Here is a 19,715-nt window from a genome sequence, read left to right as displayed (position 1 = left end):
CTCCTTCCGCTTATACCAGTGTATGACAGTACTATCAAAACTTGTTTTTAAGTTTTTGATTTCACAATACATCCGTGCAGTTTTCTTGAACTTAGTGATGGATATAGGGGTCTGTATGGGAATTTCCTGTGCAAATCCATCTAGAAAAAAAATGTGGAACAATCTTATTACCTGGAATTCAGGGACTTGGGAAGATGTGCGGCAATGGGTACCCTCTGAGGAAAGATTGCAAAGTAAGTAGGACATACCATACCAAGCAGCGGTGGCCACAAGTGCTGCCAGCAGCATCATGTTTGCTGGTCCCGCTCAGCTGAGACTCAGAGGAGAGGGAAGGAGGCCCCAGATGGGGACAGGGTTGAGTGGGAGGAGCAGACGTCTCCAGCGATGGCTCTTGTGGGCGTAACCGTGTGGGGCTACGTTTGCAGAGAACCCACTGCAGCCTGGGAAAGGACTTAGACCTGGGAATGCTCACGTTGCTGAGGACATTGTCATCCCATCAGCTTTTCAGAAAGACTGGTAAGTCCAAGGAGCGTGGCATGTGGAAACTTGAGGCAGAGCTGCTGAGAAGGGGTTGAGAGTGAGAGCAGCTGCAGCCGTACATCAGGGCGTGAAGCTCCCAGCCCAGAAGCCACCCTGGTGGGCGCTGAGTGTGTGCGGTCCCCCGCAGTGGCAGAAGGCATGTCCCCACCCTGTCAGGGACCTCCTCTTGCTGCCTCAGCCTGGCCACCCACCTGCGGCCTGCCAAAATGTCCCTGTGCCTGTGCTGCCTCCACTGCAGCAGCTCATGGGGATCAACCTGCAGCAACCATAGCAGCATCCCCAGGAGCAGGCGCCTTGCCTGTGGTTTTGTGTGGGAAGGAAATGCACAGCTGCAGGGCTTAGGTTTTGAAGCTGAGGAGCAAGCACTTCCTGGAAAGAAAGAGTGGAAAAGAAAAGCAGAAAACATGTGCCATGTGCAGGGCCCTGTATGTCCCCCTTACACATCATGAGGCTGCTGTCAGTCCATTTCTCCAGCCTGACGAGGTGCCTCTGGATGGCAGCACGACCCTCCCCATGTTTCCCCCACTCCTCCCAAAGTCTAAATCTACTCTTTTAGTTTAACACTGTTATGTCTTTTCCCATCACTACCCTTGTCGTATCGCCATGCTCCCTCATAAGGAGGTGTCCTGTAGGACCCCCTCCCATCACACCAGGTTTCCCCAAGCCCTATCGAACCTGCCCGTGAACCCTTCCAGTTACGGAGCATCCACAATTTCTCTGGGCAGCTTGGTGCACTACCTCAACGCCCTCATAGTAAAGAGTCTTCCTAGGACTGAATGTAAATCTACTCTCTTTTAGATTAAATCCATTTCTCCTTATCCCATTACAACTCTTCTCAACAAAGAGTTTTTGTGAGTCCCCCTTCAGGTGCTGGAAGGCCGTTGTCAGGTCTCCCCAGAGGCTTTTCTTCTCCAGGCTGAACAACCCCAACTCTCTCGGCCTTTCTCCATAGGAGAGGTGCTGCAGCCCTCTGATCCTCCTCATGGCTCTCCTCTGCACTTGTGCCAAGTCTCTCCAGTGCTGTGGGGCCCAGAAGTGGACTCAGCACTCCAGGTGGGGCCTCCCCAGTGCCAAGCAAAGGGAAAGGATCACCTCCCTAAGCTGCTGGCAGCACTTTGCCTCATGCAGCTCAGAGTACTGACAGCCGTCTTGGCAGCAAGGGCACATCGCTGGCGCCTGGTCAGCTTGGTGTCCCCCAGGACCCTAAGGCCTTTTCTACAATTTGATCGCCATCTGGCTGGCCCTCTGCTGCCCAGAGTTGTTCCTTTCCAGGTGCAGAACTCTGCACGGCACCTTTCCAGACATGGTGAGGTTGCTGTCAGCCCATTACTCCAGCCTGACAAGGTGCCTCTGGATGGCAGCATGCCCCTCTGGTGATGACAGTAGAAGTCTAGCATGACCCCCACTCCTCCAAAGTCGATGTTGTCTACAAACTTGCTGAGGGAATACTCTGTCCCGTCATCCAAAGCATTAGGGAAGATGTTAGAAAGGACTGGACCCAGAACTGACTCCTGGGTTACATTGCTAGTTTGTGGCCTCCAGGAGGCCTTTGTGCCACTGATCACCACCCTTGGGGCCCAGCTGCTCAGCCCATCTTTCTGTCTCCTCCTCCAGCCCCTCACATCAACAGCCTTTCTCTAAGACTCTTAGGGGTGACAGTGTCATGGGCTTTAATCAAGTCCCCAGACTATCTGCACTGCTCTCCCCTCATCCAGCAGGCTGGGCATTTCATTGTAGAAGTGTATGAGATTGGTCAAGAATGATTTCTCCATGGTGAACCCATGCAGACTACTGCTGATGATCTCCTTGCCGTCTGTCTGTTGGTTGGAGGCATAGCCCATGGCTGAGGACGTCACTTCTCTTCTGGACACCTCAGGGGAGAAACTGTGATGATAAAGTGGAGTTTCTGGTCTGTTGTAAGATGTTGTAGGGACTGAAATGGCATGGAAGACAGCAGAAAAATGTTGAAGGAAGGTCTACCAAACCATGTAGACTTTATCCTTGTTTCAGACACACGCCTTGTTTCAAGAGAGAGCACCAAATATGTAGAGATACATTGCTGTTTTTGCTCCATGGATTCAATAAAGAATAGAAATCTTCAGCTGCTGTTCGTTCATGAGGCACAGACAGGCTGTGTGCACTGCCAAGTGAGTGCTTTCTGTACACCCAAGTCTTCAACTTAACAGCGATGTTCCCTATTTGTACCCTCGACTGACAGGGACCTGCAGCTTCTGCATGTTACAGAGATGTGTGAGTCTGGAAATAATATCCTGATTACTAATATCCTCTATTTAGCAGCTGTCATGTTACGTTGTTGTTTTGCCTACCCTGTGGCAGAAAATCATCAGAGCCGAGCTGAATGAGGAAATATCTGTGTTTCGGCAGAGCTCAGAGCTTGCGGTTTGGAGTGCCAAGTGCCTTTTTGTATGGTTTATCTTGGCCCATCTAACGCTGTGATGCCTTGATATTAATACCAGTACGCACAGTAGTATGTGCCAGCGTCCCTCTGGTTTACATTATTTATTTGGAGACTACAGAGAGGTTCAGAGGCATGCTTCCTCACTTGATACTTTTGTCTGTCAGAGCTGTCATCAAACGAAGGTGTCTGTCCCGACACGTACAGTATTCTCTTGATCGGCTGCCCAGGAAGCTGCTTGTACCAGTGCACGGTGTCTTCTTTCGTCAGCCGGCATGCCATGCTGGCCGAGCGGCCCTCTGCCTGAGTCCGCATTGCTGGCGTTTGCACTGGCATTGCCTGCGCGTCACCACCTGGAAGGGAATGGAGAGAAAATGGGTGAAAACTTGGTAAGGGCTCAAAACGTCTGCAGTCTGGAGCAGGGGCTGTGTTCTCTGCACAGGGGAAGGAGAGGAGAAAGGGAACGGGGCTTACGGGACCAACAAGAAGCTGCAAGCAGGATGGGCAGCAGCAGCATGCTGCCAACTTGGGTGAAGTGTGGAACTGGAGTAGGGGCAGGAAGGTTATAAAGCCCTCCAGGTGGAGAAGGAGTGAAACAGCTCTGGGGAGGAAATGACTCATTTGGCACACCCAATGGTGGTGTCTCCGCTCCTTACCATTGCTGGGTGGGGATGGGGAAGGCTACGCCGTTGCAACAAAAATGTAAAAAGGTCCATACCCAAGCTACTACTGACCTCAGGAGAGTCAGTGCAATCCTTTTGTGTGATCTGAAAACACCCAATGTGCCTGGAAAGATGGTAATGTCCCCCACATCAGGAGACAAACCAAGTGTGGGAGAGGCCATCTCCTGACTTACGCAAAATCCTAGCAAGGAACGGGGCTCTTTCTCTTATTTCAGCTGTGTTTTGACCGAATGGTCTGCCTTGCAAAAGGTCTGAGCCCTCACAGTGACTGCCATTCCAAGGGTGGCTTCTTGCTCCCACCAGCTGCAAAATTCTGTTCCTAATACAGTGCCTGATGAGAAAAGTGCCTAATGGAAGGGCTTCTTTATTATCAGAAAGAATTTTTATCATTTTCTGGTGAAACACTTGGCATCTGTAGCTCTTAGTTCACTAAATGGCTTGCTGTTGGTTTCCTGCCTTCATGGCAAAGCAGTTTGAAGTGAAAACCTGTTGCTATTGGAAAAGATGTTTGTGACTACGTGAGTGGGGGCAAAATGTGGATTTGGTAGCTGAGTGGCTGCAGGGGTGGCCTCTGTGAGAAGAGTCCAGGAGCTGCCCCATGTCAGGTAAAAGCTAGCTCCAGAAGGCTCCAAAAGGGACCCACTGCTGACCCACCAGTGGCTGCATCTCCATGAGAGCAGATTCAAGAAAGAGAACTAAAAGAGAAACAATACTGCTGCACAACAGCAGCTGGGAGAGCGAGGAGAGAGCACCAGCCCTGCAGCCCCCCAGGTGAGTGCAGCAGGAGGGCAGGAGGTGCTCCAGGTAGGCAGCAGCAGTTCTCCTGCGGGCTGTGGAGAGGCCCCTGGTGGAGCAGGCTGTCCCCCTGCAGCCCATGGGTCCCACATGGAGCAGATCTCCACGCTGCAGCCCCCCCATGGGTGAAGGAGCCCCCAGTGGAGCAGGTGGATGTGGCCTGGAGGAGGCTGCGGCCCATGGAGAGCCCCCGCAGGAGCAGGCCCTGGGCCGGAGGTGCACCCATGGAGAGGAGCCCACACAGGAGCAGGGGTTTGGGCCCCCATTCCCCGTTCCCGTGTGCCTGACTCTTGGGGGGAGAACACAGAAGATGGTGAATGGTGGTGGGGAGTGGGGGAGGAAAGTGTTTTTAGTTGCCTTTTTATTTCTCACTGTGCTAGTCTACAAGATCAATATAGGCAATACATTTCAATAACCTCTCTACTTTGAGTCTCCTTTACCCTTGACGATAATTGGTGAGTGATGTCCTTGTCCTTAAGTCAAGCCTGGAGCCCTTTCCATCATACTTTCTCCCCGCTTTCCTTTGAAGAGGGGGAGTGAGAGAGCGGCTGTGGTGGATTTCATCTTCCCAGCTGGGAAAAACCAGCACAACCAGCAAAACATCATCTGGAAAGGGAAGATTGTTCTTGTATAGATTCAGGTCTACCATCCTGGTCTGGTTGGAAGGAGAAGACAAACCCAGGCTGAACCTGGGAATGGAGTTCTTATAGTTCAGAGTCTGAAAAATATCAACCCCCTGACCCAATGACCCAAAAAGAGAACTTTTTTTTTCTCCTTAATCTTTTCTTTATAAATCTAATACATAATAAAGCACTGACTGTCAGGTTAAATTCCTTTATTTCACTTTTCTTTCTCAAGCCACGGGCTTTGAAAAGATCCAGGAAAACATGCTGAGTTATTTCCAGGAACAGCAGCATGGAAAATGGCACATTCCTGGTAAAGAATTCCTTACAACCAATTCCCTGCTACACTTGAGCAACGGAATGGGAAGAGAAGGTGCTGAGGTTGGGTTAGGCATTTGCCCTTCACCGTTCCCTTTGCACGTGCCACTTGCTGCATCGAAATCCCCACCTTTTGGCAGCTGCCCCCTCCTAGGAGTGGCTCAGCGCCGAGCCAGTCCTGGCTGTGCAGAGCCTGCGTGTTGAGGCCGGGTGGCTCATCTACGCCGGGGGAAGTGAGTTGGGATCTTTCAAATCGTTTGTGGTTGAGCCTCCGAGGGAGTATTGGTCGAGGTGATCGCTGGGTTTCTGCTGTAGTGAGAGTCCCAGTAGGCACAGTAGTACATAGCTGTGTCATCTGGAATTATATTGCTTATTGTAAGAGTACAAATTTTCTTTCTTGAAACCCTTTCAATTGTATACGTGCGCCCTTGGAAGTTTTCCTCCACTGATGTTTTCCCTGTTGAAATGTAGAACATCCACTCTGGAGCTTTATTCTCCTTCTGTTGGTACCAGTGAATGATGATGCTATCAAAATTTGCAGAGATGTCTTTAAAATGACATTGCAGGCGTGTTGTTCCTCCAGATTTGGTGATGGATATTGGTGTCTGTATGGGAATTTCCTGTGCAAATACATCTACAAGAGAAGAGAATTGAAGAGAACTGAAGAGAATTCGGAAGGGAAGGGAAGGGAAGGGAAGGGAAGGGAAGGGAAGGGAAGGGAAGGGAAGGGAAGGGAAGGGAAGGGAAGGGAAGGGAAGGGAAGGGAAGGGAAGGGAAGGGAAGGGAAGGGAAGGGAAGGGAAGGGAAGGGAAGGGAAGGGAAGGGAAGGGAAGGGAAGGGAAGGGAAGGGAAGGGAAGGGAAGGGAAGGGAAGGGAAGGGAAGGGAAAGGAAGGCAGAGGAGAAATAATGTCTTTAACCAGCAATCAAGGATTTGGGAAAATGTCTGTTAGTGCAACCATGTTTGCCTGTGAGGGAATGCAAGATAAAGTACAAAGCACTTACCAAACCAAGCTGTGGTGGCCACAAGTGCTGCCAGCAGCATCATGTTTGCTGGTCCCGCTCAGCTGAGACTCAGAGGAGAGGGAAGGAGGCCCCAGATGGGGACAGGGTTGAGTGGGAGGAGCAGACGTCTCCAGCGATGGCTCTTCAGGGAGCAACCGTGTGGGGCTACATTTGCAGAGAACCCACTGCAGCCTGGGAAAGGACTTAGACCTGGGAATGCTCACGTTGGTGAGGACGTTGGCATCCCATCAGCTTTACAGAAAGACTGGTAAGTCCAAGGAGCGTGGCATGTGGAAACTTGAGGCAGAGCTGCTGAGAAGGGGTTGAGAGTAAGAGCAGCTGCAGCCGTACATCAGGGCGTGAAGCTCCCAGCCCAGAAGCCACCCTGGTGGGCGCTGAGTGTGTGCGGTCCCCTGCAGTGGCAGAAGGCATTTCCCCACCCCACCAGGGACCACGTCTTCTCCATGGTGAATCCATGCTGACTACTGCTGATGAACTCCTTGCTGTCTGTCTCTGTTTGTTGGAGGCATAGCCCATGGCTGAGGACTTCACTTCTCTTCTGGACACCTCCGGGGAGAAACTGTGATGATAAAGTGGCATTTCTGGTCTGTTGTAGGACTTTGTAGAGACTGAAATGCCAAGGAAGACAGTAGGAAAATGAGAAGGAAGGTCTACCAAATCATTTGTCTTCTCTCCTTGTTACAGACGAACACCTAGTTTCAAGAGAGAGCACCAAATATGTAGAGCTACATTGCTGTTCTTGCTCCACGGATTCAATAAACAATAGAAATCTTCAGCTGCTGTTTGTTCATGAGGCACAGACAGGTTGTGTTCACAGCCAGGTGAGTGCTTTCCATATATCCAAGTCTTCAACTTAACAGAGATGTTCCCTATTTGTACTCTTGACTGACGGGGACCTGCAGCTTCTGCATGTTACAGAGATGTGTGAATCTGGAAATAATATCCTGATTATTAACATCCTCTACTTAGCAGTTGTCATGCTATGTTTTGTTTTTCCTGCCCCGTGGCAGAAAATCATCAGAGCAGGGCTGAATGAGGAAGTATCTGTGTTTCGGCAGAGCTCAGAGCTTGCGGTTTGGAGTGCCAAGTGCCTTTTTGTATGGTTTATCTTGGCCCATCTAACGCTGTGATGCCTTGATATGAATACCAGTATGCACAGTAGTAAGTGCCAGCGTCCCTCTGGTTTACATTATTTATTTGGAGAAAATAGTGAGGTGCAGAGGCACGCTTCCTCACTTGATACTTTTGTCTGTCAGAGCTGTCATCAAACGTAGGACTCTGTCCCGACACGTACAGTATTCTCTTGATCGGCTGCCCAGGAAGCTGCTTGTACCAGTGCACGGTGTCTTCTTTCGTCAGCCGGCATTCCATGCTGGCTGAGCGGCCCTCTGCCTGAGTCCGCATTGCTGGCGTTTGCACTGGCATTGCCTGCGCGTCACCACCTGGAAGGGAATGGAGAGAAATTGGGTGAAAACTTGGTGAGGGCTCAAAACGTCTGCAGTCTGGAGCAGGGGCTGTGTTCTCTGCACAGGGGAAGGAGAGGAGAAAGGGAACGGGGCTTACGGGACCAAGAAGAAGCTGCCAGCAGGACAGGCAGCAGCAGCATGCTGCCTACTTGGGTGAAGTGTGGAACTGGAGTAGGGGCAGGAAGGTTATAAAGCTCCCCAGGTGGAGAAGGAGTCAAACAGCTCTGGGGAGGAAATGACTCGTTTCGCACACCCAATGGTGGTGTCTCCACTCATTATCATTGGTTTGGGAGGGCTGAGGTGGATGGTCAGGAGGCTGCTGCTGCTTAAATTTTCTGGCAAACTACACCACAGCAATAAGAATGTATAAAGTGTCCATACCCAAGCTACTACTGACATCAGCAGAGTCAGTGCAATCCTTTTGTGGGACCTGAAAACACCCAAGGTGCCTGGAAAGATTTTCATTTCCCCCACATCAGGAGACAAACCAAGTGTGGGAGAGACTGACTCCTGGCTTATGAGGAATCCCAACAAGGTATGGGGCTCTTTCTCTTACTTCAGCTGTGTTTTGACTGCATGGTCTGCCTTGCAAAGGTCTGAGCCCTCACAGTGACTGCCAGTCCAAGGGTGTCCTCTTGCTCCCACCAGCTGCAAAATCCTGTTCCTCATACAAAGTGTGAGAAAAGTGCCTGATGGAAGGGCTGCTTTCACATCATCAAGAATTTTAACCGTTTTCTGTTGAAGCACTTGGCATCTGTAGGTCTTAGATCATTAAATGGCTTGCTGTTGGTTTCCTGCCTTCATGGCAAGCAGTCTGAATTGAAAACCTGTCGCTTTTGGAAAAGATGTTTGTGGCTATGTGAGTGGGATAAAATATGATGGGAACTTGGTGCGAAGAACCACAAAATCAAGAGTGGTGCTGCACTGGCTCTGCACTTATCCCTTACTGCTCCTGGAAATATGCACATTGGAGATTCTTGACTTTACCTCTTGCTCCATGTGAGGTGCGAGAGTATACTGGGCTTACGTGGCAAGGGTTTGCTAGTTAGGGGGCTGCAGAGGTGGCCTCTGTGAGAAGAGTCCACCCTGGTGGGCACTGAGTGTGTGCAGTCCCCCGCAGTGGCAGGAGGCATGTCCCCACCCTGTCAGGGAACATGTCTTGCTTCCTCAGCCTGGCAACCCAGCTGTGGCCTGCTGAAATGCCCCTGTGCCTGTGCTGCCCCCACTGCAGCAGCTCATGGGGATCAACCTGCAGCAACCACAGCAGCATCCCCAGGAGCAGGCACCTCACCTGTGGTTTTGTGTGGGGAGGAAATGCACAGCTGCAGGGTTTGGGTTTTGAAGCTGAGGTGAGCTGCAAGCACTTCTTGGAAAGAATGGCTGGAAGAGAAGCAGATTGGAAACTGTGCCTCTCTTCACAGAACCAGAGAATCATAGAATGGGCAGTTTTGGAAGGGACCTCTGAAGATCATCTAGTCCGATCCCCCCACCAAGCAGAATCACCTGGAGCACAGTGTGCAGGATGGCATCCAGGCAGGTTTGCATATCTCCATAGAAGGAGACTCCACAACCTCTCTGGGCAACCTGTGCCAGTGCTCTGTCACCCTCACAGTAAAGTATTGCCCTCTCATATAGAGCTGGAACCTCCTGTGCTTCAGTTTGTGCCCGTTGCCTCTTGTCCTGTCGCTGGGCACAACTGAAAAGAGAAAGGATCCATCCTCTCGACACCCTCCCCTCAGATATTTATAGACATTTGTGGAGTAATTGCCTAAAGTGACTAGGAAAATTAAACTAATATTCACATTTTAAGGAAAGTGTCCAGCATTGAAGAAGCTTTCAGCATGGAGCGTGGCTGCACTACCTAAGCATTCCCTAGGCTTCCCACCTCAGATGCTATCGCACTGGGGCAACCTGGTGTGCTGACTCTAAGGAACAGTACGGACGGTAGTGCAGAGTGGAGACACCACGGCTGGGCTCTGTGACAAGAGGAGGACTCGATTGTTCTTGTGCACACCGAGACCAGTAAGCTGCACATTTGTTACCCTGAGACAACAACTCAAATGCTGTACTCCAGTGAATTTTGCCCATTACAATATCATTATAATACCAAAACACACCTCCATCCCAAAAGATACCCGCCTCCAAGGTATGACCACCCCTCACTGAGCATGCACTCTGAATTTCTTGGAGCCTATACCTGTAAACGAAAGTGAGAAAGCTTTTTACCAATCATAACCAAGATATGCTTGACTAGAGTCATTCAAGCTCCACCGAAAAGGTAGAAAATGATATAAATTGGCATAAGAGAGAGGGGACGTTCGGGGAGATACCATCATGAAGGATACCTTCTGACTTCTGGGATCAGTCAACAGGCTGAGCCTCTCTTCCTCCCACACTGGGACACCGTGGGGTAAGATTTGAACACCTGGATATACCAGGTGTCTCTGTGGAAACTTAGAAATCTCTAGAGTCTTTGTGCCTTATAACGCGTTCATAGCCATGCTGTGTACCTGTGTATTTAATGCATGCTAGCTTGCTTTTGCAGACAGTGAATTTATTGCTGGCAATCCAAAGAACCTGTGTACCTGTTGGTGTAATAAATTGCACTTAATTGCATTGTTCCTAACTGTGATAGATCTCAATGAATGTGAGCAGAGTGAGGGTGTGCTATATTGTTGGTGAATCCGTGACCATGATAGTTCAGTGCCCTGAACCCAACCAGACTCATAATGGTTAATCAGTTACATCCCTTAACACAAAAACATTAATGAGGTCTCCCCTCAGTCTTCTCTTTTCCAGTCTAAACAGGCCCAGCTCTCTCAGCCTGTCCTCATACGACAGGTGCTCCAGTCCTCTCATCATCTTCGTAGCCCTCCTCTGAACTCGCTCCAGTAGCTCCATGTCCCTCTGGTACTGGGGAGCCCAGAACTGGGCACAGTACTCCAGGTGTGGCCTCACCAGGGCTGAGTAGAGAGGGAGGATCACCTCCCTTGACCTGCCGGCAACACTCTTCCAAATGCAGCCCAGGGTACCATTGGCCTTTTTGGCCACCAGGGCACACTGCTGAGTCGTGGTCAGCCTGCTGTCTGCCAGGACTCCCAGGTCCCTCTCTGCAGAGCTGCTCTCCAGCAGGTCAGTCCCCAGCCTGTGGTGGTGCTTGGGGTTATTCCTCCCGAGGTGCAGGACCCCGTACTTGCCCTTCTTGAAGTTCATGAGGTTCCTCAGCCCAACCCTCCAGCCTTCTGAGGTCCTTCTGAATGGCAGCGCAGCCCTCTGGGGTATCAGCCACTCCTCCCAGCTTTGTGTCCTCAGCAAACTTGCTGAGGGTGCACCCCGTTCCATCACCCAGATCACTGAGGAAGAAGTTGAATGACACAGTACCCAGTACTGACCCCTGGGGGACACCGCTAGCTACAGGCCTCCAACTAGACTACATCACTGAGCACAACCCCCTGAGCTCTGCCACGCAGCCAATTATCAATCCACCTCAATGCCTACTCATCTTGCTCACACTTCCTGAGCTTGCCTATGAGGATGTGATGGGAGACAGTGCCAAAAGTTCTGCTGAAGTCAAGGTAGACAACATCCACTGCTCTCCCCTCATCTACCAGCTCGTCAGCCCATCATAGAAGGCTATCAGATTGGTTAAGCATGGCTTCTCCATGGTGAATCCATGCTGACTACTGCTGATGAACTCCTTGCCGTCTCCCTCTGTTTGTTGGAGGCATAGCCCATGGCGGAGGACTTCACTTCTCTTCTGGACACCTCAGGGGAGAAACTGTGATGATAAAAGTGGAGTTTCTGGTCTGTTGTAGGACTTTGTAGAGACTGAAATGCCAAGGAAGACAGCAGGAAAATGGGAAGGAAAGTCTACCAAACCATGCAATCTTCTTGTTACACCCGCATACCTTATTTCAAGAGAGAGCACCAGAGGTATGGAGATACATTGCTGTTCTTGCTGCACGGGTTCAATAAAAAGAATAGAAATCTTCAGCTGATGTTTGTTCATGAGGCACAGACAGGCTGTGTTCACTGCCAGGTGAGTGCTTTTCCCAAGTCTCCATCTTGACAGGGTACATCTATTTGTACCCTCAATTGATGGGGCCATGTGTAGTTGTTTTTCCTACCCTGAGGCAGAAAATCATCAGAGCAGGGCTGAATGAGGAAGTGTCTGTGTTGGGGCAGAGCTCAGAGCTTGTGGTTCGGAGTGCCAAGTACCTTTTTGTATGGTTTATCTTGGCCCATCTAACGCTGTGATGCGTTCAAAATACCAGTATGCACAATAGTAGGTGCCTGCATCCCTCTGGGTTACATGATATATTGTGAGACTATAGAGAGGTTCAGAGGCATGTTTCATCACTTGATACTTTTTTTCATCAGTTTCATCATCAAACGTAGTTTTTTTTCCTGATACGTACAGTATCCTCTTGGGCGGCTGCCCAGGAAGCTGCTTGTACCAGTGCACGGTGTCTTCTTTCGTCAGCCGGCATGCCATGCTGGCCAAGCCTCCCTCTGCCTGAGTCCGCATCACCGGGGTTTGCACTGGCACTGCCTGCGCGTCTCCACCTGGAAGGGAATGGGGTGAAATTGGGTGAAAACTTGGTGAGGGCTCGAAACGTCTGCAGTCTGGAGCAGGGGCTGTGTTCTCCGCACAGGGGAAGGAGAGGAGAAAGGGAACGGGGCTTACGGGACCAAGAAGAAGCTGCAAGCAGGATGGGCAGCAGCAGCATGCTGCCAACTTGGGTGAAGTGTGGAACTGGAGTAGGGGCAGGAAGGTTATAAAGCCCTCCAGGTGGAGAAGGAGTGAAACAGCTCTGGGGAGGAAATGACTCATTTGGCACACCCAATGGTGGTGTCTCCGCTCCTTACCATTGCTGGGTGCGGATGGGGAAGGCTACACCGTTGCAACAAAAATGTAAAAAGGTCCATACCCAAGCTACTACTGACCTCAGGAGAGTCAGTGAAATCCTTTTGTGTGATCTGAAAACACCCAATGTGCCTGGAAAGATGGTAATGTCCCCCACATCAGGAGACAAACCAAGTGTGGGAGAGGCCATCTCCTGACTTACGCAAAATCCTAGCAAGGAACGGGGCTCTTTCTCTTATTTCAGCTGTGTTTTGACCGAATGGTCTGCCTTGCAAAGGTCTGAGCCCTCACAGTGACTGCCATTCCAAGGGTGGCTTCTTGCTCCCACCAGCTGCAAACTCCTGTTCCTAATACAAAGTGTGAGAAAATGGGAATCTGGGCCCCCATTTCCGATTCCCACGTGACTGACTCTTGGGCGGAGAACACAGGAGATGGGGCATGGGTGTGGTGTAGAGGAGGAAAGTGTTTTGAGCTTACTTTTAATTCTCACTGTGCTAGACTACTAGTGATAGGCATTATATTTTATTAGTCTCTCTACATTGAGTCTCCTTTACTCATAACAATAATTGGTGAGTGATGTCCTTGTCCTTAAGTCAAGCCTGGAGCCCTTTCCATCATACTTTCCCCCCGCTTTCCTTTGAGAAGGGGCAGTGAGAGAGTGGTTGTGGTGGAGTTCATTTTCTCAGCTGGGTAAAACCACTACAACCAGCAAAACATCATCTGGAAAGGGAAGATAGCTCTTGTATAGATTCAGGTCCACCATCCAGCTCTGGTTAGAGGGAGATGGTAAACGCAGGAAAAACTTGGCAAAGGAGTTCTTACAACATGGAGGCTGAAAAATATCCAACCCTGACCCAAAAAGAGACCTTTTTTATTTTCTTAATCTTTGCTTTGTAAAACTAGCACGTGAAAAAGCACTGTCCTCCTGCTTAAGGCTCGCTTTTTTGGTTTTCTGTGTCAAGCCATGGGCTCTAGGTCAACAAGCTCAGTTATTTCCAGGAATAGTAGCATGGAAAATTGCCCTTTTGAGTAAAGAATTCCTTACAACCAGTTCCATGCCACGCTTGAGCAAAATCAGTGGAGGAGGAAGTGCCGAGGCTGGGTTAGGCATTTACCCTTCGCCGTTCCCTTTGCACGTGCCACTTGCTGCGTCGAAATCCCCAGCTTTTGGCAGCTGCCCCCTCCAAGGAGTGGCTCAGCGCCGAGCCAGTCCCGGCTGTGCAGAGCCTGCGTGTTGAGGCCAGGCGGCTCATCCACGCCGGGGGAAGTGAGTTGGGATCTTTCAAATCGTTTGTGGTTGAGCCTCCGAGGGAGTATTGGTCGAGGTGATCGCTGGGTTTCTGTCATAGTGAGAGTCCCAGTAGGCACAGTAGTAGGTAGCAGCAGCATCTGGAGCTATGTTTTTTATTGTAAGAGTACAAATTTTCTGTTTAGAAATCCTTTCAATTGTATACGTGCGACCTTGGAGGCTCTTATCTGCTTTCGTTGTCCCTATTGAAATGTAGAACATCCACTCTGGAGCTTTATTCTCCTTCTGTTGGTACCAGTGTATGATGGTGCTATCAAAATTTGCAGAGACACCTTTAAAATGACATTGCAGACGTGTACTGCCTTGATATTTGGTGATGGATACAGGGGTCTGTATGGGAATTTCCTGTGCAAATCCATCTACAGGAGAACAGAATGGAAGGGGTGAAGAGGAGAGGAGAGGAGAGGAGAGGAGAGGAGAGGAGAGGAGAGGAGAGGAGAGGAGAGGAGAGGAGAGGAGAGGAGAGGAGAGGAGAGGAGAGGAGAGGAGAGGAGAGGAGAGGAGAGGAGAGGAGAGGAGAGGAGAGGAGAGGAGAGGAGAGGAGAGGAGAGGACATATGATGCTATTAATGCCAATCTGGGATTTGGGAACATTTTCCTTAGCACAGAGGAAAAGTAAGATAAACTAGGAGGGACTTACAAGACCAAGTGGTTGTGGCCACCAGTGCTGCCAGCAGCAGCATGTTGACGTGTCCCACGCAGATGTCTCAGAGCTCTCTGTTCTCCGAGTTGAGACTCGCAGAAGGAAACTGTCCCCAGGTCAGGCTGAGCTGTGCCACGTGGGAGGAGGAGGTGCCTCCCTCGGGTGGCAGCTGGAGAGCCCCTGCATCGAGCCACAGGGATGTGTCCCCCAGGCTCCTTCTGGCAGCACTGGTAGTGAGGGAGCAAGGGCAGTGCAGTGGGGAAGAGGAAGAGTTTTTCCTTAGAAATACTTGGGCATTGCAGGCACAATGTTCTCATCACCAAAGTGTTTGTCAGTGGTACATGCCAGTGTCATCTGGAATGACATCCTTGGTCATAAGGACAAACGAGTTCTGCTCGGAAACCCTTTTAGCGCTGTACCTGTCTCTTTGAAAGCCACTTTCCACTGAAGTTTTCCCTACTGCAAAGAGCAGTAGCCTCTCTGGAGCTTCATTCTCCTTCAAGTTATGCCAGTGTAAGACAGTACTATCAAATATTGTTGGTAAGCTTTTGATTTCACAGGACAGTCATGAAAATTTCTTGAACTTGCTAATGGATATAGAATTCTGTACAGGAATTTCCAGTGAAAATCCATCTAGAAGGAAAAACCACCCTCTGAGGAAAGTTTGCAAAGTGATAAGGACAGAGACATGCCACTGGCCCACCACTGTTTCTGCCTCTGTGAGAGCAGACATAAGAAAGGAAAAAAGAAACTCCTGCACAACAGCAGCTGGGAGAGCGAGGAGAGAGCACCAGCCCTGCAGACCCCAGGTGGGTGCAGCAGGAGGGCAGGAGGTGCTCCAGGCAGGCAGCAGCAGTTCCCCTGCGTGCTGTGGAGAGGCCCCTGGTGGAGCAGGCTGTCCCCCTGCAGCCCATGGGTCCCACATGGAGCAGATCTCCACGCTGCAGAGGAGGTCGTTCATTTCAGCAGTATTCAATAGCAGGTCTCTTGCTGACCCATGGGCCCCAGGCTCAGAAAATATCAGAACTGCTGAGGTTGTCAAGGGCCTCTCAAGGCCCCCAAGGGCATCTCTTGTTTAAGCAGGGTTGCCTAGTGCAGGTGGCCCAGGACTGTTTCCAGTGGGTCCCCATGGAGGCTCCACCTCCTCTCGGGACAACCCATTCCAGTGTTGGACTGCTCTCATGGTCAGAAAGGGTTTTCTTATGCTCAGATTGATTTTCATTTCATTTGAGTTTCTGTTGGTGCCCATTGCCTCACAGGGCACCATGTGATGGAGACTGGCTCTTGGCCCTTTACCCAGAGATATATCCTTCAGGGATTTATAGACATTGAGGGGCTCTCCGGTCTGAAGAGTTCCAGCTCTCTCAGCCTCTCCTCTTAAGACAGGTGCCCCAGTGATTCATGGAAGAACTCAAAGCAAACGAGTTATAAAGTAGGTATGTGGTTTATTTTGGCGCCAGACACATGTGGGATAACTCCCAAAGGCATGTGCACCTTAACGCGGCAACTTGCTTTGGTTATATGCAGACAAAAGTTACATATGCATGAAGTTTCCCAATACGCCTATACATATTCATAACCTATCCCTGCTTTGTATTAAAATTAGCTCCAAGGAGTCATTTCCATGAACTCCTCCCATCTGCGCCTGCGCAGTGCCTTCTGGTGGTGGTCGTCGGGGGTTGTGGGGATGAAGGCCGATAACTCCTCTTCATCACCACTGGTTGACCCCCTGCCTTTGTACAGACTACGCTGCTCCTTGACTCTTGTCCAAACCACAAGCTCGGTCTCAGGTGGTTTTTGAGACAGGTTCCCCATTTTGTCAGGAAACATCTTCTGTGAGGGGCCCCAAGACTCCTTATTTTGGCTAGTAAGGAAAGACACTCCGAAATATCTATTTTAATGTGATAAATCCAGCCCCCATTCTTTCATTCCTGACTTTAATAATTACGATTTTTTTTTTGTTTGTTAGAAATCATTAATACTATTAAACAAGCCCCCATTCTTTTATCTCTGGCTTCAGTCCCCCCTTTTTTTAGAAATTAGCAAATTCTTTTACTTGTGGCAAATATTCCTAACTTGGTACTGATCACTTAATGCCATACCATGGACATGCAGCAAAAAATCAGTGTGGCTGTCCAGTAGAACATTCTTAATTTCGAGATTAGTACAATTACAGACAATACTAGACTTATACCAACTAAGATCAATATGAATATGATCGTGTGACACAATATATTGAGAATACCATTTGCTGTTAGTGACCACCCTAAGAGTGCATCCCACCAGTGATGACTAGCACCTTGTTTCACCTGTTGTAGAACCTTGCTTCTTTTCTTGATGTCGTGATGGACAGTAATTAATGTATTTTTGCCACTTTCCTCGATACTTCTCAGAATACTGGCCAAATTTTGGTGTTTGGTTAATTGTCTTATGAAGGTGAGGTTCATTCTAGTTGGTGCGGGTAAAAGTGCACTATACAGCGTGTTATTAGATTTAATCAACTGGTGGGATACTACTGGTGCTAGATATAAAAAGTCACATCCAACAATTCTAACAAAGTTACAAATACAAAAGTTAGAATGATTTTTTCTAGGGAGAGTTATATTTTCTTTATCTGCTTCTACAGAGGTACATGCAGTCCTTAAACACACACAGCCTTGACCAATATATATAAGCACAGTCTTTTGACTAGTATTTGGATGAATTTCAAAGTGGTAAACACCTTGTTCAGTGTCAAGACACACATCCTGAGCATCAATTGTGTTGCTTTCACAGAGAAATCCTTGTTGTTCCCGGGTAACACATGATTCCAGATCTACAGTCTGCCATTTCCCACTTACCATCCTTGCCTATGTCCTATTTTCAGAGGAGTAAAGTACCATTTCTTCATGATTTAACCCTGGTGCGATAATGGGGTGAATAACATAAACCGTGGCATTACGTATGGTAAGTACAAAAGCAGTAGCCGTATGAGCGATAGGGTCATAAGTAAAGTTTACCAGCATCCACCAGGACTGAAATTTTCTTTCAAAATTGTTAGCATTGTCCCAAACAGCCTTTCAGACTTCAACCAGGAAAATGCCTTCACTTCCTTCCCTAATGATCTTAATTGCGGTAAAGGTAGTAAGGAGCACCTGGTATGGCCCTTCCCACTGTGGTTTCAACGTTTTCTCTGCAAGAGACTTGACATATACATAATCTCCAGGCTGTATGTCATGCACCAGTCCACCCAGCTCTCTACTCTGAGTTCCAGCCACATGTTTTTCTATTTCTCTAAGTTGTTTACTCAAAGCTACCATACTGGTAATCAGCATCTCTTCCCCAGCCTACGCAGACATTCCCTTCTGGACCCTGTATGGCTTCCCATAAAGTGTTTCAAAAGGACTTAATTTTTCTTTAGTTCGGGGCTTAGTCTGAATCTGCAGCAATGCTAGTGGGAGAGCTTGGGGCTGGGACAAGTTAGCTTCTTGCCCTAACCTTACAATTTGTTGTTTGATCAAATGGTTCATTTTCTGCACTTGACCACTTGATTGAGGGTGGTATGGAGTGTGCAGTTCCCAATCTATGCCCAAATACCGACTAATTTGCTGCACTGTATTTGAAATAAAACGTGGTCCCCGGTCTGAGGATACGGTAACTGGAACTCCGAAGTGCAGTATTATTTCTTGTAGCAATACCTTGCTTATTTCTCGGGCTTTGGCAGTTCTAGTGGGTACCGCTTCTGGCCAACCTGAAAAGGTATCCATTGATACCAACAAATATCGATACCCCCCTTTTCTTGGAAGTTCTGAAAAGTCAATCTGCCACTGTTATCCAGGCCCATGGCCTTTCCCAATTTGGCCCAATTTCAGTTTGGTGGTATTTTTGGGATTGGTCTGGAGGCAGAGGTCACATTGTCGGGTTACTAGTGTGACAGTAGCATACAAATTCCTAGACGTAATTTTCCCAATCAGATAGTTATATAGGGAATTTATTCCCCAATGAGTTTTCCGGTGTTCTTCCCTTACTAGTGACCATAGCAAATTAGAGGGGGTGACTAATTTCCCTTTCCCTTCTTCGGTAATAGACCATCCCTCGTGGTTATACTCTCCCTTTTGACTTTTGGTTAATTTTCTGTCCTTTTTTCTTATATACTGGCTTACTTTCTAGGCTAATTTCCCTGTCTGGAATCAGGGTTCCCTCAGTTGTTACCTTGCCTTTTGCTGCTTCTTTTGCCTCTCTGTCCGCCAGATCATTTCCTTCCTCCAATTCTGAGCTCACCTTCTGGTGTGCCTTAATATGCATTATTGCTACCATTTCAGGCAGCTGAACTGCTTCCAGTAATTGCATTATTTCTTTTGCATGTTTGATGTTTTTCTCTTGCGAGTTCAACAGTCCTCTTTCTTTCCAGATGGCTCCATGTGCATGTACAACCCCAAGTGCATATCTTGAGTTCGTATAGATGTTTATTTTCTTTCCTTTTTCTATTTCTAAGGCACGGGTCAGAGCAATTATCTCAGCCTTTTGTGCAGAGGTATCTGTTGGCAAAGGTCCAGATTCTATTACCTCTTTGCAAGTGGTAACTGCATACCCAGCATGTCGTTTTCCACTGGTGATGTAGCTGCTCCCATCAGTGAACCAGATTTCCACAAACGGCTGGAGTAGGTCAATGGTCTCCAGGCAGTCGTGGTGTACTGGCTCCCCTTTGGTTTACTCTGAGGAAAGAAGCATCCAGGCCACACATGCTTCTTCTGTCTGGGTGGCTATTAGGAGGTCATCTGTGTATTGCAACAGCCTTCCTTCTTCTGGTGGGGCTTCTCAGGTCCCAAGTCCTTTGCAAGTTTTTCTGCGAACAAGGTAGATGAGTTCTTAAAGTCCTGAGGCAACCTTGTCCATGTGAGCTGTGTTTTGCACCCACTCTTAGGGCTTTCCCACTCAAATGCAAAGATTTTCTGTCTGGCCTCATGGAGAGGGAGGCAAAAGAAGGCATCCTTCAGATCTAAAACGATAAACCAGGTTGGCTCTGGTGTTAAGCATGTTAGTAAAGTATATG

This window comes from Netta rufina (genome assembly GCF_964035555.1).
Source record: "Netta rufina genome assembly, chromosome: 2".
Lineage (NCBI taxonomy): Eukaryota > Metazoa > Chordata > Aves > Anseriformes > Anatidae > Netta > Netta rufina.
Note: the sequence above shows the minus strand (reverse complement) of the source record.